This window comes from Cebidichthys violaceus, unplaced genomic scaffold (assembly GCF_023349555.1).
Source record: "Cebidichthys violaceus isolate CVI_PGR_0920_01 unplaced genomic scaffold, fCebVio1.0.p SCAF_2, whole genome shotgun sequence".
Classification (NCBI taxonomy): domain Eukaryota; kingdom Metazoa; phylum Chordata; class Actinopteri; order Perciformes; family Stichaeidae; genus Cebidichthys; species Cebidichthys violaceus.
Genome location: NW_027176372.1, coordinates 5,253,842 through 5,280,205, shown reverse-complemented (window position 1 = coordinate 5,280,205; position 26,364 = coordinate 5,253,842). Strand labels below are relative to the sequence as shown.

The 26,364-nt window shown below is 40.4% G+C and overlaps 1 pseudogene; it reads right to left on the bottom strand.

Annotated features, from left to right (window-relative positions):
* LOC137875810 (uncharacterized) overlaps positions 1–26,364 on the bottom strand; it is a 71,247-nt pseudogene that overhangs the window by 40,056 nt on the left and 4,827 nt on the right.

The window sequence follows — 26,364 nt, the reverse complement described above, 5'->3', positions numbered from 1 at the left end:
ATGGTAATTGCAAGTGCAATCTACAGCCTGGTGATTATCGAACTGTCCATCACTGAAGTTGCAATTTACAGAGATCATGTACACAACAGGGAGGTACACACACAGCATACACACACAGCATACACACACATACTCACACACAGCAATAAAAGCAACGGTCAGGAGCAGCGATACCAGCTGTCAGTAGGAAGATGCCACCTGCTAGTTAGAGACCAGTCAATCGGCAAGAAGCACATAGCTGACTTGTAGACACCCTCCCACACACACACACACACACACACATACTGTCTACTGTATACACACAGAGATGAACATGATTGACATTCAGTGACAGTTCCTTTCTTGCCAGGATCAAGGGAAATAAAATCTAAGCACAATTAAAATACTTCTAGGAGCTGCTTCGGGCCAAAATATCCTATAAAAAAGTGGAATCCTGTCTATGTGTGCTACACGTGAACGGAAGAACATGCATTTTTTCAGTTTGTAGAATTTGTTTTTACAAAATTACAGGTACCAAATAGTAGTAATACAGTAAGGAGTGTCACATCTTGCTGACTTTGGTTATTGAGGAACACATCTGCATGTAAATATTATGTTTGATATACAATTTATTATGTTTTATAAAAGTTACTAAAGCTCCTTGTATCTGTGGCATTGCACTACGCTCAGCTACTCACTCAATTCCTGGATGTCTATGGTTACTTAATTTGATTCCATACACACTCAACAATTAACTAATATTGCTCTTTGACATATTTTCAGGCTATGTACACATACAAAAAATTGGTCTGTCTTAAGTGATTTTGTTTCTCACACTGGAAAAAAAATGGGATAATTGTCCAAAATGACTGCATCTCTGAATTATCTCTTGATCCAAATCACACACATTTCGGGCATTCTATGTAATGTTCTTTTGATAACTAATGTAATAACTAATGTCATATATTTTCACTTTCATTAACTGACCTTCCTTTGAAAATCTCTGGCCCAGTTTGTCAGACAAACACAATATACAGTGTCCAATAGTATTGTGCAGCCAGTTTGACTACTCTGAGATACATTGCAATAACTGGTCCCCAGATATTAATTTAATGAGTGCATATAGGATAATTTTTTCCTTTGCTTAAATTATCTTTATTGTTGTTGTAAAACAAGTCTTAAACTATTGCAGCTTATCTGTTGAGACATTTTGGCTACTCCAATAATGTGATAATGGATTGGATCATTGATGGGAAAGGGGTGGGGCATAGGGTTGTTACAATTAACATATAAGGTACAACACAATTGGCCTTTATTAGGGCCCGAGCACCGACGTAGTCGGAGCGGAGGACCTATTGTTATTCTAATGTTTTTTATTATTATTATTAGGGCCCGAGCACCGACGTAGTCGGAGCGGAGGACCTATTGTTATTCTAATGTTTTTTATTAGGGCCCGAGCACCGACGTAGTCGGAGCGGAGGACCTATTGTTATTCTAATGTTTTTTATTATTATTATTATTATTATTATTATTATTAGGGCCCGAGCACCGACGTAGTCGGAGCGGAGGACCTATTGTTATTCTAATGTTTTTTATTAGGGCCCGAGCACCGACGTAGTCGGAGCGGAGGACCTATTGTTATTCTAATGTTTTTTATTATTATTATTATTGTACCAGTTTCATCGCAAAAAGGAGGTGCTTGGGATACTGGGAATCTTTTGAAATTTGGCACAAAATTCAATCATGGTGAAAATTCCAGTATTATTGGGGTGTCCAGCTGCGGCATGACATTTTGGCTCGATAGCGCCCCCTACAGAGTAGCCCCAACTTTGGGTTTCACCTAGCTGTATGAAATTTGGTAGGTATGTGGAACGTGATGGGACGTACAAAAAAGTCAAAAGGAGGTATATCCTAAACCAAACAGGAAGTCGGCCATTTTGAATTTTATGACGTTTTTGGACCGTTTCAAGGCGCCGTACTTTAACGAACTCCTCCTAGAGATTAAACCCGATTGCCTTCAGATTTGGTCAGTATGCTCATGAGACCTTGGCAGTGAAACGATACTCAAAGATCAAAAAGTTATCGAACTATGTGTCCGTGGCGTGGCGGCAAAAAAACACCATTCGCCATGAAACAGGAAGTTGTTGTAACTCGGCTGTACATTGCCTAATCTGCTCCAAATTTCTCATATGTCATAACATCCTGACCCTGAACACATGTATATGACAATTTAGAATCATAGTAATAGCGCCACCTAGTGGCAACAGGAAGTCATAGGTTGTGTACTTTGACACCCTACTGCTCACAGATTAATCGGATCCCTCTCAAATTTTGTCACAAAAGCCTTAAGACCTTGATAATGCTTCATTGTGAAAATTGTAGGAAGCTGTCGAAGCGTGGCGACGTGGCGGCTCTGCGAATTTCGATCCTTCGCCATGAACGAATAAACTGATGTAACTCGACTCCGCATCATCAGATCTTTACCAGATTTCACATGTTTGATTAAACTCCAGGCCTGAAGACATCTGCAAGCCAATTTTTAATCATAGTCATAGCGCCACCTACTGGCAACAGTAAGTTAAAGTCTTTATACTTTGGCTTGTTTCTCTTAGTTGGAAAATCAGATCAACATCAAATTTGTTCCACACAAATGTAAGAAGTTCATAATGCCAGTTCTCTAAACTTTTGATGTTTTGTCGAACGCCGTTGCCGTGGTAACGCAGTCTTTGCCGTGAAAAACGATGGTCATTTGGAGAGGTTAAAAAAGCTCGAAACACAAGCAAACTTGACACACAGATCACAAGGCCAAAATGTAGTTCTATAATATGATTTTATTCAATCAGAGTGTTAAATCGGCTCAATAGCGCCCCCTACAAAATTTCGACGAAGCAGCCCTCGCAGTACGTTTCACATAGATTAACAAAATTTGGTAGGCACATGTATCACATGTGGACTTAAATAAAAGTCTCTTGGGGCCATGCCCTAAACCCAACCGGAAGTCAGCCATTTTGAATTTAGTCTGAATTTCTAGTGTCGTTTTTTCAATTTCCAGGCGCTCTACTTTAACGAACTCCTCCCAGGGAACTAATCAGATCAACTTAGAATTTGGTCAGAACAATCTAAAGACCTTTGTGATTAAAAGTTACTCAAAGCTTGTTGTTTCGTGAAATGCCGTTGCCGTGGCGATGCATTCCTCGCCATGAAAAACAAAGGTGTTTTTGAGGGGCTAAAAATACTCAAAACAAAATCAAACTTGTCACACACATTTAAAATCCTGAATGTAGTTATCTGATGTGATTTTAATGCTTCAGAATGGCAACTCGGCTCGATAGCGCCCCCTACAATATTTCGACGATGCAGCCCTCGCAGTACGTTTCACCTAGATGTATGAAATTAAGTAAGCAGGTGTATCACATGTAGACTTAAAAAAAAGTTGAGGGGTCCATGCTCTAAACCCAACCGGAAGTCAGCCAATTTGAATTTTGTATGAATTTCTTGTGGTTTTATTTCCTTTTCCAGGTGCTGCACTACGAACTCCTCCTAGGGAAATAATCCGATCAGCTTAGAATTTTGTCAGAACAACCTAAAGACCTTAACAATTAAAAGTTACTAAAAGCTTGATGTTTCATCGGATAACATGGACTTGGTGTCGCGGCAATTTTACATGATTCGCCATCATCCATCCAGCTTTTGTAACTCAACCTTACTTTGTCAAAACTGCCCCAAACTTGACATGCTTGATTGCTGTCGTGATTTTAGGACTTCTGCATGCCAATATTAACTCATAGTCATAGCGCCACCTACTGGCAACCACGGACGTAAACAGAATTCTATAATAACAGCGGCCCAAACAGGGTTTGTGGGCACACCATGAGAAAAAGACTTCTCTGATCTAAATATGTGCAAACTAAGATGCTTGGAGAACAAAAGTTAATCAACAGTGTTTTTCAAACCATGTCAGTGGGCATTAGTATAAATGATCTGTCTAGAGCTTCTACATGAGAATCAGGTTAAATGTTACAATGAATGCTTCACACTACAATCTAAAGTTACAGAAGAGCTTAAAATGAAAACAGTGTCAAATTAAAGTGGTCAAGTAAAAACAAATGACACTGCTGTTCTGTTAACTTTCATGTAAGTCCAAATACAATCAGCAGGACACAGCAGGGAGTTGAACTCCATCCCAGTAACCTGACAGTCTGTTATGTTACAAATACTGAAGCACATTCACACGTTCATTTTCTTAATGATCTTAACAGGCTTACATTTATGATTGTATCGGAGGTACACTCAAAACATTTGAGGCTTAAGACCTGGCAACATGGTCTTGCTATGCTGCTGGTCGGCGCAGGAAATATCATCTAACTTGTGCATGCAGTGTATGATGGTCACAGAAATGCATTGCCGCATCAACCAGAGTCCTGCCAGTACCCTTGACGTGTGTGACGTTTGCGAGGGCCCGATCAATGCTGCTTGCAGCTTTAATTATTATTCTTATTTGTACATCTTTGACTTCTTTCCTTACCTCATATATATATATATATATATATATATATATATATATATATATATATATATATATATATATATACAGTTGTGGTCAAAAGTTTACATACACTTGTAAAGAACATAATGTCATGGCTCTCTTGAGTTTCCAGTTATTTCTACAACTCTGATTTTTCTCTGATAGAGTGATTGGAACAGATACTTCTTTGTCACAAAAAACATTCCTGAAGTTTGGTTCTTTCATGACTTTATTATGGGTTAACAGAAAAAGTGACAAAATCTGCTGGGTCAAAAATATACATACAGCAACATGAATTAGCAATTTTGGTGACTTAGAAAGTTGTGTCAATGAAATGAGCTTCATAGCATGGCCTCTTAACTTCTTGTGAGTGATTATGAGTGACTACAACTGGTGACTTCTCTGAGGCCATTTAAATAGGGCTCATTGGATACAAACGCCCACAAACGCTACAATGGGAAAGTCAAAGGAGCTCAGCATGGATCTGAAAAAGCGAATCATTGACTTGAACAAGTCAGGAAAGTCACTTGGAGCCATTTCAAAGCAGCTGCAGGTCCCAAGAGCAACAGTGCAAACAATTGTTTGTAAGTATAAAGTGCATGGCACTGTTTTGTCACTGCCACGATCAGGAAGAAAACGCAAGCTATCACCTGCTGCTGAGAGAAAATTGGTCAGGAGGGTGAAGAGTCAACCGAGAACCACCAAAAAGCAGATCTGCCAAGAATTAGAAGCTGCTGGAACACAGGTGTCAGTGTCCACAGTCAAGCGTGTTTTGCATCTCCATGGACTGAGAGGCTGCCGTGCAAGAAGGAAGCCCTTGCTCCAAAAGCGGCATCTTAAGGCTCGACTGAAGTTTGCTGCTGATCACATGGACAAAGATAAGACCTTCTGGAGGAAAGTTCTGTGGTCAGACAAAACAAAAATCAAGCTGTTTGGCCACAATGCCCAGCAATATGTTTGGAGGAGAAAAGGTGAGGCCTTTAACCCCAAGAACACCATGCCTACCGTCAAGCACGGTGGTAGTAGTATTATGCTGTGGGGCTGTTTTGCTGCCAATGGAACTGGTGCTTTACAGAGAGTAAATGGGATAATGAAGAAGGAGGATTACCTTCAAATTCTTCAAGATAACCTAAAATCATCAGCCCGAAGGTTGGGTCTTGGGCGCAGTTGGGTGTTCCAACAGGACAATGACCCCAAACACACATCAAAAGTGGTAATGGAATGGCTAAATCAGGCTAGAATTAGGGTTTTAGAATGGCCTTCCCAAAGTCCTGACTTAAAATTCCATTGAGAACATGTGGACAATGCTGAAGAAACAAGTCCATGTCAGAAAGCCATCAAATTTAACTGAACTGCACCAATTCTGTCAAGAGGAGTGGTCAAAGATTCAACGAGAAGCTTGCCAGAAGCTTGTGGATGGCTACCAAAAGCGCCTAATTGAAGTGAAAATGGCCAAGGGACATGTAACCAAATATTACCACTGCTGTATGTATATCTTTGACCCAGCTGATTTGATCACTTTTTCTGTTAACCCATAATAAAGTCATGAAAGAACCAAACTTCATGAATGTTTTTTGTGACAAAGAAGTATCTGTTCCAATCACTCTATCAGAGAAAAATCAGAGTTGTAGAAAAATAACGGGGAAACTCAAGAGAGCCATGACATTATGTTCTTTACAAGTGTATGTAAACTTTTGACCACAACTGTATATATATATATATATATATATATATATATATATATTACGGCTGGGCAATAATTTGACTCGTTATTATCACGTTATTCATTAATTATTATTAATTAACAATTATTTAATTGCGCATTAACGTTTTTTTTTTTGTCATAAAAACAGAAGACAGACATTTTGCTGAAACGTGCGCAGAACATTTTATTCATGTTGCACAGCAGTGGAACGTTTCAAATAAAGTCAGCACACTTAGCACAGATAGTGCAAGAAATATGATTGCTGCTGCGAGACATTGACTTTTGAACATGTCTCAGTCTCCAGCGTCAGTGTGTAAAGGGAATACTGCTGTTAAAAAGCACCTTATTTGTTTAAACTGTTTGCAAACCAAATGTTATTGCACTTTCGTTCATATAGCAGTACTTTTAAAATAAAAGTGCACAATACACCTTTTTAATTCATTATTGAATTTTGCGCATAACAATGCGTTTAATCGCAAAACAAATGCGATTAAAAATGTTAATCGTTGCCCAGCACTAATATATATATATATATATATATATATATATATATATATATATATATATATATATATACTGTATATGTGTATATATAATGTATATATGTCTATATATATATTTATTATTGTGTGAAACACTGTGTTTGTATGAAAAGTATTATACAAATAAAGAGAGACATACATTATATACACACAATCACAGTACTGTTTATCTTTATGTTCTCTTTGATATAGGCTGATAATTCGCCGTCAGCAGCTGTTTGCTCTTGTAAACATAATGTCACGGTTATAGCAAGTGATTTTGGATGTAGCCTACATTTAATATAAAGTAACATCAAGGTTAGAACAGAGCCTTATGAGGGGCTACACAAATGATGACGGGCAGAAAGTTTGATCATAAAAAATAACAAATTTTATGATGACAAACCAAATTTAGGAACAGTTACATGGGTCCTGTCATGGTTTGAGATTATTCCAGCTGCGTGTCACACCTTTTATATGTCACAGGTGCCCAAAAAGACACAGATGCACCAGTGTATCCTCTCCTTTAGCTTCTCCGGCAACCCTCCTCGCACCTCGAGAGGATTTTTGTGAATTCAGACGTCCTTCAAGATAGAAAGCTTGGTTGGATTTCTGAGTCACAAGCCGGTGGATTGAGATGCGAGGAGATGAGGAGGCACAGAAATCGAGAAGTCAGAAAGGGTTCATTGCTAAGAATTTGTTTTGAAGTCTCACTGCCCTCTTGTGGTTAATGAATCCTTTTGCAAAATTCAAATTGACTAAATTATTCTCTCATTCCTGTCAAATAAGAGTAATTAGGGCATCTTTTCACCTGATGAGAAAACACAGCGATTCTGTCTGATAACATCAAGTAATGTCTTATTTCGAAAAGCTTAAGGGTAACATGACTTGAATATAAATGAATAAACTTTTTTAATGAGACAGTTTATTCGTCAAAGGCCGCATTTGTGTGTCCGTGCAGAGGCTTGTATCAATGTGCTCTTATTAAACACAGACTAAAGGTCTTTTGTCTGGAACATTTCCATGGTGCATTTTGTCATTCTCTCTGGTGCTCTCTGCCACGGATTATGTTTGGACAGGTTAATTGGTCGAGATTGATTTTTTTACCCTCTAGGGTAAAGACACACACACACACACACACACACACACCTCTGCACATACAATGATACACTGGGTACACTGCATAAATGTATTTCTTTTGCTTTTCTGCTTACTTTTCAATTACACACATTGGAATGGCCTAACAAAAACAAGGACAATGCATTTGAAGTATCCATACTGATTTTCAGCTTGAAGAGCCAATGCTTTGTCAAAGGCACATCTTCCATAAAGCTTGTTCCATGTTCTGGAGGTTAGTTTAAGTTAGCTAAACTGAAATCAAATTTGATATTTTTGAGGTTTGATTTTGCTCTACTTTTTGTCTCTACTTTGTTGCTCTCAGTCATCTATGTTTCTCCAGAGACGTTCCTTCACAAGACCAGTCCAGTCCTTCCGACAGAATCTACTAACCTCCGTCTGGCTGTTGGCGCGATGCCGCTGATGGCCTTACCCAAGGAAATGATCCACGAGGCTCCTGTCATCCTGATGGAATGTTATCACACCTTCCACCTCATTTACCCCAAATGTGTTACTTTGACATCCGTTATCCAGACTGAGGTACTTGAAGGACAGTTTTCTTTAGCATGACCTTACTCATCCTAACAAGAAAGTAATCGCTAAATGGGGAGAATACACTAAAACTTAGTGTCAGATAATTTTAGTTTTATTTTTAGTATTTTTTTCTGGTTTGTTCACAAAATTGATATATGTGTGAACTGTGAGGATGGATACATTTTAACTACTTTGTTTAGTTATGTTTAGGTTACTACGCTTAATTAGATCGCTTGAAATTTGTCTTTTTGATCTAATTGCAAGATTGTTAATTAAATGATAAAATGATAGTCATACAGCCTGATTTTTTGAAGACATCTTCTCAATTAAAATTCACTTATCGTGCAGGCAGCCAAATTTGCTTGTTGCACTCATTTTATTACATCTGTGAAAGTCTTTCTATGCAGCGAGCATTGCTTCTATTTGCTTGAATTGTGTATGTGGGTATTAAGGGTCATACAGCTCACCAAAACACACATACAGAGGAAGGGTCCTGTTTGTTGTTCACTGCTTTCAATGTCATATTGGCAACCATTTATTCCCGGTCTGGACGGCCATTCTGTGTGGAGTTTGCATGTTCTCCCTGTGTGACGGTCCCCTAGCTTGTTTACTTGTCTACGTATGCGCTCCCGTGCATTATTGCTTGCCATAGCCATGCAACATCTATTTCTCACAACACACTCAGCACTCATGTAGACGCACCTACACCACTGATTTTACTGATTATCACATCCCATCGTTTTATTAGTTGTTTTGGGATTCATTGCCATCCACTTTGTTTATAATAAATTACTTATTATTTGCCTTCAGTCTGCGTCTCCCTTTCTTTTGTCATGGTTTCAGAGCCAGGTCCTGAAACCCTGTGTCAGCATGGGTTCTCTCTTCCTCCTCCCCATCCAAAGACTTGCAGCTAAGGTTAATAATGACTCTAAATTGCCCGTAGGTGTGAACGTGTGTTTTTGTCTGTTTTATGTGTCGGCCCTGTGCTATCACAGTGTGTGTGTTTGTATGTGGTCATAGACATATGCAGAAACTTAGCACACTGATGGATATTGATGATATAATATATATACAGTATATAATATAAAATATTTCTCTTGTGCAGATACAGTGCATTCATTTTTAACAGCTGCATGTGTGAAATTGCCCATTCTGAAATACGTCATAGATCTACAACTTGCAGAAGAATAATGAGCCTCATGCAAAAACATTCTTTCTTTTTTAGAGTGAGCCACATCTGATTCAGTAATTGCTCCTAACTTCAGATAACTTTGTAAATGACCAGCGTAACCATGATGATAGCCACCTGTGTGTGAATGAGTGTGCATTCATTAGAATTGTAAATTAGCATAACTGACACCTAAATAAGACCATATAAGGCTACGCATCCTGCCTCATATGTCCGGAAGTGTCCATTCATGAAAATGGCACCAAAGAATAAAAATAACTTCACAACTTCGGAGATGTTAGTCATGTTTTTGGTTAAACACTGTCGGCAGTGGAATTAAGGAACCTGCTAAAGCCAACGAATGGGAAAAAATACAGAGTGCTGTTAATGCCGTGTTACCTGAGGGTCACATTGTCATTGAAATAAAAAATAAATGGTTTAATATGAAAATGGCTCTTAAAAAAAGTCAGTAAGAGTCCAGTAAGAGGATCAATGACTGCAACGGGAGGGGGTCAAGGGTAAGTCTCCATCATGGAGATGGACTGAAGAATACATGCTATAATAGGTGATAATGTTGGGCAATGCAACGAAAGATGTTCCCCTGGACAGTCACTAGCATGAACCTGTTTACATTGATATGTTAGTGTTATGCAATAGCATCAATATCTAATTTTCAATTACATTATGATTCGAATTTCAGAGTCAAACAGGATAATGTCAACATAATTATGGGCCAATTCGGGTCTATTTATTGCATTGTTACTGTAACAGGGAGTCTCTTCGGTCGCAGGGCTAAAGGACGCATTAATGATGAAGCAATCCAAGTATAACATTACATTTTTTCAGATGTCTCTGAGCGGCAGATTAAGATTTAGGACTGGCTAAATGCAGTTTTGGAGAATGGGAAGAAATAACATTCTGTAGTTTACAAAGAGCTCTTAATCCCATCCATCATCAGTAGATGAGTTGGAGCTATTTCTCAGACAGCCGATGACTCAGTGCACGTCAACATCAGCAGTGTACTGCGGTGGTATCCAATGCAGGGTTCAGGGACCGTATACGGGTCCTTGACTGGGTTATCAGGATCACGCTACAGATTTGAAGTTTCAGTATTGCATTCTGACACAAGCTATGCTCAAGTCCCAAATATCTCTGGGGTCTGAAGAAACAAATCATCGGATATTTAAATCTAACTATATCCATACCTTGATACGTACATGCACGTGACAGCTGACATGCATGCTAATATTAATGTTTACAATAAACAGCCGACAAAACATTATGATCCATATGATCAAGGATATTCTGTAACAGACAACAATTTCTTAAAGACAAGTATGGGCCAATTACCTCTTACTGTGTGGTGTTTTATTCAACATATTATTAATGATGCATCATGTCCTAGATGCCCATCCTGTTTGTCCTATGCATCAGCAGCTGTCGGTACTTTCTTTGCACAGGGCGTTGGTTTTTATCTCCTTACCTCCCCAAGTTGATGGTTTGTTGCGGCTCTGTGCGCACAAGAGGACACCGCAGGCTCATCAACCCAGCGTCACACGGCCAGATCACAGTGAAGTGTGCCCTGTCAAGTGCATCTGGAGCCTGCCAAACACACCTTTGGTCATATCATGACCAGGCTCCCTTGGTACACCTAAAAAACTGGTGGGATCAGACGGAACAGTCCCGAGGGAGTTACAAACTGAGTGAGACTTGAAGTGATTCACAACTATTCGAGGAGCTGTGTGAAGTGTTTTAAGGAACTGAGGAACTGTGACCTGTGTATTGTCCAAGACAGAAGTAACCGAACCGGCAGCTTGTTTTAAGACCCTTTTATTTGAATAAAGCCTGTTTACCTGCCAGTAGCATGGGCGCCAGAAGTAGGAGGACCATTCTCCATCATGCACTGCTGGACTGAGTATTGTGTTTGCTAATTTATGTTCCAAAATGCAAATGTTGTTTGTTATTGCTTTATTATTAGTTTGTAATGTGTCTGTACAGAACATTGTAGTTTGTGTTGATGATTGTCATTTTTATGCTGGTTTATGTTTTAACCATTAGTGAAGTAGCTGTTACATTTCTTGAGACAGCTGCCCTATTACGGTATCATTCAGTATAGTATGGGACCATCTGTCACGGCCTTGGGTTTTGTTTAGTTGGTTTCCGGTTTTATTTTGAATTTCCGTGTCTCTTGTGTCCCGTGTTCACTTCACTTCCTGCCTTTATATGTGGGAGACTGTGGCTTAGTGGAGAGCAGAGTCGTCCTTCAATCTAAGGACTGGTGGTTCAATCCGCTAGTCGCATGTCGATGTGTCCTTGGACAAATTGCTTCCATAGCTGTGCCTACGGTGTGTGTGAATGTTAGTTAGTCCTGATGGTGGGCATGGTAGCCCCTACCATCAGTGTGTGAATGTGTGTGAATGGGTCTGAATGGGTGTGAAAGTGCTTTGAGTGTTCGGAAAGACTAGAAAAGAGCTATACAAGTAGTCCATTTATATGATTTCCCCCCTGTGTGATTGCCCCGTCCCTGATTTAATCCTCTTGTGTTTTATCACCTGAGCCTCCCCAGTGTATTTACACCCTGTGTGTTCCCTGTGTCAGTGTCGGTTCGTCTGTTGTGTTTCCTGCTCTGCTGAGATATTTAATGATATGTTTCTCCTTGTCCTGCTCGGTTTTGTTTTCTGATTACCGAATCATGTTTTGTCTGTTGCCTTGTTTTTCCCTTGGATTTTTTGTTACACATTTTTGGACTTCCATGCTCTGCAAGTTTTGTTTTTGAAAATGTTTCTTTAGAATTAAAATCACCATTATTCATCCCTCTGTCCCCCGTGTATCTCTGCGTTTGGGTCCATCCCCTGCTGCCAATTTCGCCCACATTGTGACACCATCAGTCCCTAGTAAGGAAGGCTTGAAGACAGATTTTGGGATGGTTACGGGACCCTTGCACTTGCACATGTTGAAATAATTTTGTGTTCCTCCCTATTCCACGCCCTTGCATCTATGTGCATATACAGGTATGCTTCATGTACACTCTAATATATTTGCTGAAACAACACAAGGGGCTTTTTCACACATACGGGATGGTGCTTTGTCTGCATTTTGAAGAATTTTGAACATTAAGTTTTAACAGTGAGATTGTTTTTGGATGAATTAACTTCAACGGTTTGCTAAAGTCATAGTACAGTTTAAAACAAGTTCAGCTGGGAGTGTGTGGGTTGGTCTAGCCACATTACATTGTCTTTTAAATTCATAATAAGTGTGAAAATGATTTGTTTGCATCCAAACCATTGCATGTGGAAAATACTAAGGTTTGAATTGAATTATAGTGTAGTATAAATATTGATTGCCTTGTCCTTGATTCTCAAGAAGCCAGATGCATGTGGAAGAAAAATAATTGCCTTAGAACAATTCAATTTAATTACATTTATGTTGTACAGCCCAAAATCACATTTGCCTCAGAGGGCTTTACAATCTGTACACATACGACATCCTCTGTTCCAGGACCCTCACATCAGAACAGGAAAAACTGTTCTGACAAAAATAAACATTTTTTTTTTTTGTTATGGAAAATCTATGTTGCAATCACACAACTTAACTGAATTGATTATCAACGCTCAAAATACGATGAGCATATGCAGGGCAGTATGAAAGCATTTGTCATTCATAAAATACTAACTCAGTAGTAATGACTGTTAACATTTAAATACCTGTCAACTCTGTTAGGTATGTCTACCGCACAACTGAACACAAACTTAGTTGTTTGCCTCATTAATTGGAACTACCTCAAGCAAATCCTCAAAGGAAGTAAAACCTAAAAAACTTAATTCCTCTTTGTTTTCCATAAATATTTCAACCCAAAGCAATTTGACTCCCTGGCATTGCTCAAATATTCATAGCATGCCAAGAATATGTCGCTGCAGATGTTGACCATGAACATGAAGGGTAGAGACAAAGCACTGCTTCTCACTATGTAATTCAGCAGGAAATGGCATCACAATATGTCCCACCAGTCAGATACAACCTGCTTTTACCGTTGTAGTTGTCTGTTGTAGTTGTCTGTTGTAGAGCAGCGACTGCAGTGAAGATTTGCCGACAAACATGGATTGAAGCAGAATATTTACATGCTATTCAATACATGTCTTGAATTTTGGAAATTATTATATTTATCTTTTTTTCAATAAATTTATACTATAAAATGACTGAGCACCACGTTGCTCACTGTCTGTCTGAGAGAGAGAAAAGGTGGACCATTGCACACAACGTTCTTGAAAATGAAATGTCAGCATTATGAATGAAGCTTCAAACCTCAACTCTCTAACTCTCTAGGTAAAGGCCTACAGACAGATAGGCATGTCTCACTACCATGCTTGGATTGTTCTGAAGTGGAGGCTAGTGGTCATAAAATGTACAAAACAAGCAAATCATAACTTGCAGATACATTTTTTTTATTAGATTAAAAAATGTACTATAATAAAGTAGCCGTCTGGACTTCATTGAGTATCGTCTGTAATCTCGCATGCTATAGAGCAGCCTGCTCTTATCGAAAGCTCTCTAGGTGGAATAATACGGTAAACTGTAAAAGAGAAATGTAATGATAATCAGTAATGGCAAATATGATATTTCATTGGATTTACAAGAAGACATTTATTATCATTGAATTGGAATAAGAAACAAAAGATGTTTCATAATTAAAAAAGAAAGAAAAACACCGATGCTTGAGTGCTCTCGGCCAATGAGGCACCAAACAAATACCTTCCTTTGATATATGGGAAAACCACCACTGATCCTAAAAACAAATGCTTTCTTCTTTACTGGGCTCTGTAGGTCATTTCTCCCAAATGCACCTGTAAAGACAAATTATAGAGCTTATGCATAAATACTGAGCTACCTTTATGTGAAAGTAACATGTGTACCGGAGCAAAATGTCAGGTAAACCTGTAATCTTTTGGGAGAGGGCCTTAAAGAGACGGGCACTAAAAGATAGCCTTTCAGATGGATAGAAGTAAAATTCTGAATGCATGACTTTCACATGACTATTTTCACACTGTTGTATAGCTACTTTAACTTAAGTACACATTCTATGTACTTTTTCCACTACTTCCTGTAATTTCCAGCATTGCTCCAGCCAACTTCAACCGGATTAGAGGTCTTATCAGCCAGTGACTAAAAACACCTTTGTGTGTGTGTGTGTGTGTTTATGGCCTGAAATAAACCAGATGCATGTCATTTTTAAATGATAGATATATTTTTAAAGCGATAGTTTCCTCTCTGCCTTTAATAGATTTTTAAGTAATGTAAAAGTTCAGGAAAACAGCTAATTGAAAGTTTGGATAAAATTAAGAAAATATGTTGTTTGCAGAATGCAAGTTCTTGGAAACAGCCTAGCAAGCAAAGGAAAATAAATGTATATCCTTTTAACAGCATAATAGACATTGGAGCGGTCAGCTATTTGATCTTTCGGTTCAGTAGCTGAGTAGGATTTGAAGTTGCCGCTGGAGGTTTAGGTACTTTAAAGTGGAACTGTGTACCCATGCTTGTAATTTAGTTTGGGTGTGGGAATACAGTAGGGGAATGAAGAAACAGGAAATATGAAATGTTTCCTTTTCCCCCATTTCCCTTTGCGTATGTTTATTCATTTTTTTCTCTGTGTCTATCTGTTACTCCTGGATCTCTGAACTTTCTCTAGCTTCCTTTTTTTCTCCTCTCTCCATCTGTCAGTTTCCATCCATCTCGCTCTAGTTTTCTCTCTCTCTTATTCACATTGCCAAACTCTTGATTTATCTCCTATTTGTCTGTGTCCATCTGCTTTTCTTTCTTAATTGTTTTTCCATTTGTCAGTCTCCCATCATCTACTTTTTCCCCCCTTTCTCCTCTTTCTCACTCTACACAAATCTTATCTTCTTTCATTACTTCTCATTCTACCTCTGAAATCCATATCTCATCTTTTAAAATGAGACCTGTTGCAAAGCAATATATTGAATCAACTGAGGTAATCAAACATCTATTACCAGATGACTTGCAATAACACAATGTCATTATCAGGTTTATCAGAAACAATGGAATATTCAGAACACTGTAACAAAATGTATTTGTATTAATCAAATGTCCAGCCTGGAAAGACAATACTGTGCTGTCAAGGGTTGAAAACAGAGGTAGTCTTAATTTATACATCCCCTTATGTGCTAATGTAAATGTTTTTACATTTATATTTTTGTATTTCTGTAGCTGGTATGTTACATTAGGACATCTACATTTCTCTCCTGCATTTCAGTCAATTTCTCCCATTGGTTCTCTTCAAGCCATTTTCCATTGCTTCCTCTTCCCTGTTCTTGCCAATTTTTAATAATTAAAATATATTATGAATACCAAATATTTTACTTAGATTTGCAAATTAAACTTTCAATATTTTTTTTAAATATTCTCCTTCACTGATCTAACACACCCAGAAATGCAGCAATGTGATATGTTGTAGTACTTGGATTTCTCATGACTAGTCACTTGTCTTTTATTGTAGTCCCAGTTTTTCCTTACCTGTCCACCAGATGTCCTCAGTGTGTTCTCTATCCTGCAAACCTGTGGCTCATTACCTTGTCAGCCCTTGTTTTCTGCTGCCTGTTTCACCAGATACCTCATTAATAAGTAGTCTCTCTGTGTCTGCTGTCCGTGTTTTCCCTGTATCAGTTTCACATGGTTTAAGTTGCCTTTGTGTTGTTGCTGTTCTTGTTCTCGCCCACAGTATATCCTGTCTACCTGTTGCCCATGTGTTATTTGCAGGCTAATGAAGCAACCTACATTTAATTAATTCATGACAGACTGCTATTGCAGGTAACCCTGGCCTTCACCTTTTACAGAGTGGGAACATTCCATACACCTCTACCATACTGATTCAAATAAAAAGTACATGTAATAGTGGAAAGACATTGATATAGTTTAACAGCAACTGCACAGACATAAGACAGGGAAAGGAGAGAAAAATAAAGCTGAATAAGATGATGCCCATGTGTAAAAACAAAAAGAAAAGAAAAGACCGATATCAACTTGTTCGACAGTGTTTTTGCTACAGGTATGATTTGTTGAACACATACAAGTACTGTTTAGTAATGCATTCCTGCGCAGTTGTACGTTGTTACACTTGTGTTAAAAAGTATTTTAGTCTATTCAGTCTTTCTGTTTGTAAGTGAGTGTACCTTTGGACAGTTTTTTAATAGAGTTATGCATGAGTGTCAGTGGTGTGGAATGGTACATGGAAGCAAAGCAAAGAACTAGCATAGTTAAACCAGCAGGGAGAAGTGGGAAGTTGCAATTCCAGTATTGCGTGTAAGAATACGCCGAACATAAAAATACAACTGTACATCTTCTGAATTCAAGTTTCTCTCTCATACAGAACTAAGACAGGCTTGATTGCCTTGTTAACTCATCCTGAAGCACACAACTGGACAAAATAAAAGAAATAGAACTCACCAAGCAGGTCTTGGTTAGTTTTTCCACTGATCCAATAATCAGCAACTATGGTTTGGTGAATATAAGTCCTTAATTAAATAGGAAAGTATGCTGGCTCTAAATGCTCTTTCTCTGCCTCTGTACCTCTAACTTTTTTTTATGGACTTTAAAGTGTGTTACTCTTAGAAGACAATACAGAAATGTGTTCTGTCATCCACAAATATTTAACAATCCACAAATTGTGTTGTGTAAAGTCATATCTACAAAAATATAGAGCAAATTGCAAATATGCATAATTTACTCTATAAATACGTATTTAAATTTTACATGGAAATGTTGTAAAGTATATAAATAAGCATTTGTACATGAAATGACTTTTGCACATTTGTGGATTGCTTCCTGTGTGTGTGTGTGTGTGTGTGTAGGCCATGTGACATTTGTGACTCCCCTCCTTTTTGTTTACGTATTTTTATTCAATTTATAACAGCAGATCTGTAGAAAAACTATCCTCAAATATGAGTGCAGATACTAGCTGCACCAGGAGGTGGCATGAGCTGATGGTGCAGTGTATATCATGATGGAAATAAGACTAAAACTAGCATCTCTATACGCACAACAGGAGACAATTGCTTGGCTTCAACCAGGACGTGAAAGAGAGTGGAGCTTTGTTACGAACAACAGTCATGACTCACTTGATGATTTACTTTTCAGAGATCTGTATTTGAGGAATTGATAATGTTGGCAGCAATAGACAACTATAATAGAGGACATGCATGTATGGATTTCACAATAATTATTCATTGAATCTACAACTGCAATTACCATCAATTCAATAATTTACAGTTACAGCTGTCAGGTGATCAGTAAACACTGTAGTTCCATAGTGATGGAATCAGAATCAAGGAATACATAAAAGAGGACTGTCAGCCTGATCTGGTGTGTTTCTGCGACATGATTATGGTAATGATGTGACTTGTTGATTTTCTAGGAGATATCACTGATCCCTTTATCCCTTTCTGTGTCCTCTTCTCAGTAGCACCTTGTCCCCACATGTCCTGTCCCAGCTGTTGTCACTGGACATAAATAATACACCATCAACACTGCATTCTACAGCTGCTGACTAGTCAGGATCATCTCTGGTTTTCATCTCCATCAAAACGGTTCTGTAAAAGTATATTCTTTACTTTAAAATAGTTTGACACTATGTTGTTGTTCTACATTTTATGTTTGAATATGAGCCTTTTATTAGGGCCCGAGCACCGATGTAGTCAGAGCGGCGGACCTTTTGATCTTCTAATGTTTATTATTAGGGCCCAAGCACCGACGTAGTCAGTAGCGTAGGACCTATTGTTCGTCTAATGTGTATTATTATCGCACGTGTTTTGTTGCAAAAAGGAGGTGCTTGGGATACTGGGCATTTTTTAAAATTTGGCACGCAAGCCAGTTTTTGCGAAAATTGCAGTCTGATTGGGGTGTCCAGCTGCCGGCGCTATATGGCTAGCTTGACAGAGTTATCCATGTGCGCCCTGGTGTTCTCATCTTTCCTTACGTTCTTAGACAGGTGCTTCATATCTCTCACTCCCTTAACTGTCCATGCTAGATCTATCCCTGTTGTTTTAAAAAGCAAGCATGGAAAGAGTGTATTTGACTTCTGGAGGGATACTGAAGTACTCGACTCAGCTAGAATAGACTAAGTATATTGTTCTTGCTTTTAGAAGTTGCTATTAGCTGTACATAGGCTGCTTCATGGTCAATGCTTTTGCAGTTTCTGTTTGTGTAAGGTAGATGTAATTTAGTTTCACTTGGTCAATTGCCCTGGTGCCAGGGGAGTGGCTTGCACTCCTGGCAGACAATGAGCAATCAGCAGGTAGCTGTCCTTAACCACTGCTGGTGGTTGGAGGCCTCGGGCAAACGAAGGCTAGGGCGAACAAAGGCCACAGGGCGACTTTTTCAAGCCAGACTTCGTCAAGCAAAGACTTCTCGAGCGTGGACTTGCGGGTAAGTGATCTGTTTATATTGACTATCATGTGTTTGTATCCTATTTATGTCCGTTCCTCCGTCTGGTGGTCACGTAGACATTGGGTCACTCCCAGGTGCCGTGACCGCACTAATGTCATCTATCCTACTTTCTCAGCTCATGGCGAGCAAGTGGTGGCAGGGGGGCTTTGGAATTGCCAGTCGGCAGTGCTGAAAGCTGAGTTCATCTCAGGCTACGCTTCCTTGCTCTCCCTCAACTTTCTTGCTCTAACTGAGACCTGGATCACACATTACATTACAATACATTACAGTCATTTAGCAGACACTTTTATCCAAAGCGACTTACAAAAAATGTATTACCAGAGTCACCAGAATTCATAAGTGCATCTCCTTTTTTAAACAAGCATCGAAGAGCATAAACCAGAGCATAAACCAGCGCACAAGTACAGTGCAAAAACAAACCAATACAATTACAATAGGTGCAACAAACTAATACGAATACAATGAGTGCTAAGTGGAAGGCTCAGGGTAGTACTTCTTGAAGAGGTGAGTTTTCAGCCTGCGCCGAAAGATGGGCAGCGACTCTGCTGTCCTGACGTTAGTGGGGAGTTCATTCCACCACTGTGGAACCAGGACAGAAAAAAGCCGTGACCGGGTCGATCGGCCGCAGGGACCTCTGAGCAATGGGGCAACCAGTCGCCTCGAGGCAGCAGAGCGAAGTGGAAATAAGACTAAAACTAGCATCTCTATACACACACAACAGGAGACAATCGCTTGGCTTCAACCAGGACGTGAAAGAGAGTGGAGCTTTGTTACGAACAACAGTCATGACTCACTTGATGATTTACTTTACAGAGATCTGTATTTGAAGCTTTGATAATGTTGGCAGCAATAGACAACTATAATAGAGGACAAGTGGTCGGGCGGGGGTGTAGGGCTTGACCATGGCCTGGAGATAGGAAGGAGCTGTTCCTTTCACTGCCCTGTATTCTAGCACCAGAGTCTTAAACTGGATGCGCGCTCTTACATGGACCCAGTGTAGAGAACGAAGAAGGGAAGTTGTGTTGGAGAACTTGGGGCGATTGAACACCAGAAGAGCTGCAGCTTTCTGGACAAGCTCCAGAGGTCTGATGGCCGACGCCGGGGCTCCAGCAAGTAGTGAGTTGCAGTAGTTCAGGCGGGAGATGACATGAGCCTGGATGGGCACCTGCGCCGTCTCGTCAGTGAGGAAGGGGCGAATCCTCCTGATGTTGTAGAGCAGGAATCTGCAGGAGCGTGTAACCAATGCAATGCTTACTGAGAATGACAGTTGATCATCCAGGGTCACACCCAGATTCCTCGCAGTCCGAGTTGGCGTCACCATGGTATCATCAATGGTGATGGACAGGTCTCGGTGCGGGCAACCCTTCCCCGGGAGGAACAGTAGCTCAGTTTTGTCCAGTTTGAACTTCAGGTGGTGTGTCGTCATCCACTTTGAGATGTCAGCCAAGTACGCAGCGATGCGTACCTCCACTTGGGTGTCGCCGGGGGTAAATGACAAAACCAGCTGGGTGTCGTCGGCATAACAATGGTACGAGAAGTCATGCGAGCGAATAACAGAACCCAGAGATTTTGTGTAGAGCGAGAAGAGAAGGGGGCCCAGAACTGAACCTTGTGGAACCCCCGTAGTCAGCATGCGTGGTTCCAACACGGCCCCCCTTCATTTCACCTGGTAGGATCGACCTGTCAGGTAGGATGCAAACAGGGAGAGTGCAGAGCCTGAGACGCCCATCCCCTCGAGGGTGGAGAGGAGGATCTGGTGATTCACCGTGTCAAACACCGCAGACAGGTCCAGAGGAATCAGGACTGAGGAGAAAGAGTTCACTCTTGCGGCGTGAAGCATCTCTGTCACCGCAAGGAGGGCTGTCTCAGTCAAGTGACCCACCTTGAACCCGGACTGGTGGGGGTCCAAGAGGCTGTTCTGGTGGAGATAGGAAGACAGTTGGTTGAAGACAGCACGTTCAACCGGTCTGAAGTTCTTGACATCAGAGGGGTCAAGCAATGGGTTCTTCAGAAGGGGGGTGACTCTGGCAGTCTTGAAAGTTGTGGGAAAGCGTCCTGAAACAAGAGATGTTTTGATGAGGTGGGTGAGGAAAGGAAGGAGTTCAGTCTCATTAGACTGAAGAAGAGGGGAGGGGATGGGGTCAAGGGAGCACGTGATGGGGCGGTTAGATGTAACGCGGTTGAAGACCTTGTTAGGGGAGAGGGGAGCAAGTTAGGGTAAGATGGGGCATGGAGAGGGGAGGGAGAGCTGAGGGGGAATAGCTGGAGAGGGTGGACAGGGAGAGGGGGGCTGAGAGAAGGAGGATTTGATATTGTTTACCTTCTTACATTTACATTACATTACAGTCATTTAGCAGACGCTTTTATCCAAAGCGACTTACAATAAGTGCATCAACATTGGTAATCAAAAGAACTACTAGTCACCAGAAGTCATAAGTACATTTCCTTTTCCAAACAAGCATCTAAGAGCATGAAGCAGAGCATAACTCAGAGCCAAAGTACAGTGCAGAAACAAGAAAAACAGTTAGTGCTATAAGTAATACGAATACAATAAGTGCAACAAGCTAGTATGAAAACAATAAGTGCGAAGTGGAAGGCTCAGGGTAGCACTTCCTGAAGAGGTGGGTTTTCAGCCTGCGCCGAAAGATGGGCAGCGACTCCGCTGTCCTGACGTCAGTGGGAAGTTCATTCCACCACTGTGGGGCCAGGACAGAAAACAGCCGTGACCGGGTCGATCGGCCGCCAGGACCTCTGAGCGACGGGGCGACCAGTCGCCCCGAGGCAGCAGAGCGAAGTGGTCGGGCGGGGGTGTAAGGCTTGACCATGGCCTGGAGATAGGAAGGAGCTGTTCCTTTCACTGCCCTGTAGGCTAGCACCAGAGTCTTAAACTGGATGCGAGCTCTTACAGGTGTCAAAGAAGTTGGCGAAATCATCAGGGAGAAGGGAGGAAGTAGGAGGAGGGGGTGGGGGTTGGAGGAGTGAAGTGAAACTTTCGAAGAGTTTTTTAGGATTGGAAGCAGAGGTTAGGATTTTAGAGCGGAAGAAAGCAGCTTTAGCAGTAGATACAGAGGAGGAAAAAGTTGAAAGAAGAGATTTGAAGTTACGAAGGTCCTCCGGGAGTTTGCCTTTTCTCTATTTATGCTCAGCCTCTCTTAGGCTCCGTCTATCAGTACGCCCTGAGTCCGACAGCCATGGGGCAAGTGGAGTTGGTCGTGCAGGCCTGGAGGTGAAGGGACAAAGGTTGTCCAAAGAAGAGGAAAGGGTGCAGAGGAGAAGATCAGTAGCAGTGTAAGGGATTAGGAGAGAGAAGGATTCAGGGTCAGGGAGGGCCGAGGTAACAGAAGAGGAAAGATCAGCAGGGGAAAGGGAGCGGAGGTGACTAGGGGTAGAAACCATGTGGGTAAGTGGAGTAAGTAAGGAAGGAGAGGAGAGCGAGAGGGAGTAGGACATGAAATAGTGGTCAAAGAGCTGGAGGGGAGTGACAGAGAGGTTAGCAGTAGAACAGTGTCTAGTGAAAATAAGATCCAACTGGTTGCCGGCCTTGTGGGTAGGAGGAGAAGAGGAGTGGTAAAGGTCAAAGGAGGAGAGGAAGGAAAGAAGAGGTTCTAACTTATCAGTCTGGATGTTGAAGTCACCAAGCAGGATGAGTGCAGAGCCATCGTCATGAAAGTGCGAGACTAATGTGTCGAGCTCCTGCAGGAACTCACCAAGGGGGCCTGGTGGGAGCTACACAACAGCAATGTTGAGCTTGACTGGATAAGTGACAGTAACAGCATGCAATTCGAAAGAGGACTGGGAGAACTGTGGAACAGAGACAAGAGAGTATTTCCATTTTGGGGAAATTAGCAGACCATATTAGAGAGGAAAAGCATATATTTTGCGCAGATATCATATTTTACACATAATGCTGGGTGCATTCCATATTTCAAAAACACAAATATTGACAATTTGTATAATTATTATTATTTAAAGTTTTTTGTGGCTCAACGGGGGGGCGGCACCCTAGTGCCCTCTACTGGCCAGCCGCCACTGCTTGGGACTTTTGCTCATACTGGTCCCTTCTGAAAAGATTGTCGTCGCAAGGGGAAAGCGAGATGGCATCCATGGTGGAAACGAGGTGGGTAAATGTGATCGTTAGTAGATTACTTTCTTTCTAACTGTTCGATCGATGTTACTGGCTGTCGGTTCTGGTGTGGAGTGTGAAAGCGGGACGGGATGAGGTATTTATAGGAATAGCGGAAGAGGCATGTTAATATTGTGATCCTGCTCCCGAAATTCTGCTAAGTAGCTTCAATAGTTGGGCCCCTCTGATACTTTCCAATAACGCTTATCTTGTTTCTTTTAATTGAAAATGTACAATTTCTGTCTATGTGACATTACAGGGAAGAACACTGCCAACCTTTACTCTATTAGTCATAGATCATCAGAGTAAGGCCTGTTATTTTTTGCAATATAGTACACTGTTCTGATTGTGAGTTTAAGCAAAAAATTTCAGCTTTCGTTTTAGTAGAGCTTGGTTCAATTTGTGACTATGAAAGACACTGTGTTCATTTATTTTCTTCCTCAAAGATTTGCTCCTCATTGCTGATACAATATGGTCCTACATTAAAGTCCTGCCATTCACTAGTGAATGTGTACTTCAGATTTTCTATTCTCATTCTCAAGTGAGCATGCTTGCCAGCATGATTTGCATCGCAATTTTTTATTTATCGCTATAATGAAAGGGTAAGTCTCCTCCAATGCTCCTTTCTTCTGTCCATGCTGCTCTGCTCCCTTCTCCTGCTAATGCTGCTCTGCTTCTTTCTCCTGCTCTGCTCCTCTTTCCTGTCAAAGACAGGAACCCTAACATTTAATGCATCACCTTGCAAATTTTATTTAAAAAAATATTGGAGACTTCACTGTAGGTGACTGGTGTATTGACACAAACCGGGCCGGAAGGCGTTGTTAATGGCCTCAGGTGTTTCCACTCTGCCTGACGATCCTCTGCCACACCCACCTCCACACCTGCAAGGAAGGCAGCCAAACAGGCAGACAGGGTCGTCACAGTATTGTCTTAACAATGTACACGTCTCTCTCCGGAAAATAAACTTTTTTTTTTCTTCTCCAAAGAAGCTTTCTTTGTGTTTCTTACCTCCAATTAGTGTATCTCCTTCTTCCTCCCTGCAACACATCTCACACTGTTCAGCTTGTCTTTTTCAAAGTCCTCTAACTAGTGTATTTGGTTAGCAATATGGCAATGTGGCATCTTATATTTCTGCATTTTTGGAACAGAATAATGCACTTTTATAAAACTTTTCCATTGCTCGTCTCAAACTCCTCTCTCCTGCTTTGCTCCTCTCTCGTGTCCATGCTGCTCTGCTCTGCTCTTCTCTCCTGCTCAAACTGCTCTGCTCCTCTCCTGTACAGGCTGCTCTGCTTCTCTCCTCTGATCTCTCGTCACCTGACCTGTTCTGCTCAACTGAATTGAAAAGGGAAAAGCAAAACCACAATTAATTATTAAGTGACTGATTAAGTTAACTGATGGCCTGATATAAGGGGGACAAATCTGACAACAGATTGAACATTTGCCTATGGAAATAAACTTGAACTAGTTTGGCTATTTAGTTTGGTGCTTTTATATAAAAAAAATAAATATGACTGGATTACCAGGTGAACATATCAAAAAGAAACAATTGTGTCTGCCTTGTTAAACTAGTAGATTTACCTTTTGAAGAAGTCTGTAAGCTTACTCCTTTTTGCTTCACTCAATTCATCTCAACGACATTTTAAACTCTGCTACTTAGATATTTAAAGAAATGTATGCAACATACACACATAATCTAGGCCTAATTGAAAACAGTTGCATGTAATCCCTACTCTCCCTCTCTTTGCTAATGTCTAGTTTCTTTTTTGCCACCATGATCAACACTGTTATTCTTTTCACTGTGTGGTTTGGACCTGAGGCCAAATGGAGAACTGGAACAGTGGAGAAAATAAATTAGGCGCAATCCAAACAAAGCACGGAAATTAAATGAATCCTGTGCACCAAATGAATCACAATGAGAGATTTGTATAGTGTCCAGCATCAGCAGCTTGTGCTAAATTCTAGCAGAGACATGTTTGTTTATTCATTCTCTTTTGCACTTTGTCCTTTTATTATTCAGTTATTTCTCTTGCGGTACCTCTCCTCTCTCCCATCGTCATGTCCATTGTTTCTTTAATTACATTTACTCCAAAACTATAAAGTGAGCAGCTTGTATTGTTGTTGCTGAGTATTAGTACAGGGTGGTACCACTATTGTGAGGTTTTTCAGTTCAGTAGACAGGTTAGATTTCAACAGTTGCGCTAGACCTCGGTAAGTAAGATAATTGTGTATCGCAGCTTGTAATTCAGTAAACATCTTGCTATACCGAGATAAATTTATTTTATGTTACCTCAGCTAACATCCTCCTAAAGTGTGTTGCTACCCTTTGCCTCTGTAAAGGTTATGGAAGAACATCTTTCAAAGTATAAATCAAGCAATGGAAACGTTTTATAAAAGTGCATTATTCGGTTCCAAAAATACAGGAATATAGGATGCCACGTTGCCATATTGCTATCAGAACACACTAGTTAGAGGACTTTGAAAAGAACAAGCTGAACAGAGTGTGAGACTGAGGCAGGTAAGGGAGGTATAAGGTGACAGAAATGATGTGTTGCAGGGAGGAAGAAGGAGAGACAATAATTTGAGGTGAGAAACAGACAAAAAGTTTCTTTGGAGAAGAAAAACCAAACAAATTATTTTCCGGAGAGTGACGAGTACATTGTTAAGACAATACACCAGTCACTTACAGTGAAGTCTCTAATAATATTGGATATTTACAAGGTGATGCATTAAATGTGACGGTTGCTGTCTTCCACCTGAAAATATATCTTGCTCCATGTCATGCTTTCTGATTCTACTAAAAACTGAAAAGAATTGCTGATCCCCGAAGAGATAACTTTCTGCAACTGTGAAGCTTCCATAATTACAAGAGAATGTAAAGTGAATACAATTGATGGACTCATAACTAAGTTATTAACTCAAGTGCTAGGCTAAAGGCTAACACGTTCAGACCGGTGCCTCCGAGCCTGTTCCTTGCCAACTCCAACAAGATGAATGTGATCAAAGTGATAATGATGCCTCACTGTGTACAGCTCCAGACTAACTTTTCATTAGTCAACCTCATTTAAATAATTTAATTATTGTAGAAGAAGGAACAGATTGTTGCTAATAGTGTTGTTTTAAACTGGTTGCATTCTTTTACTAAACTAAAGAAATGGAGCACACTCTCTCTATTTCTTACACACAGTGCTTCGGCAGCACTCTACATCTTCTCACCTGGGCCTTTTTCGGGATGTC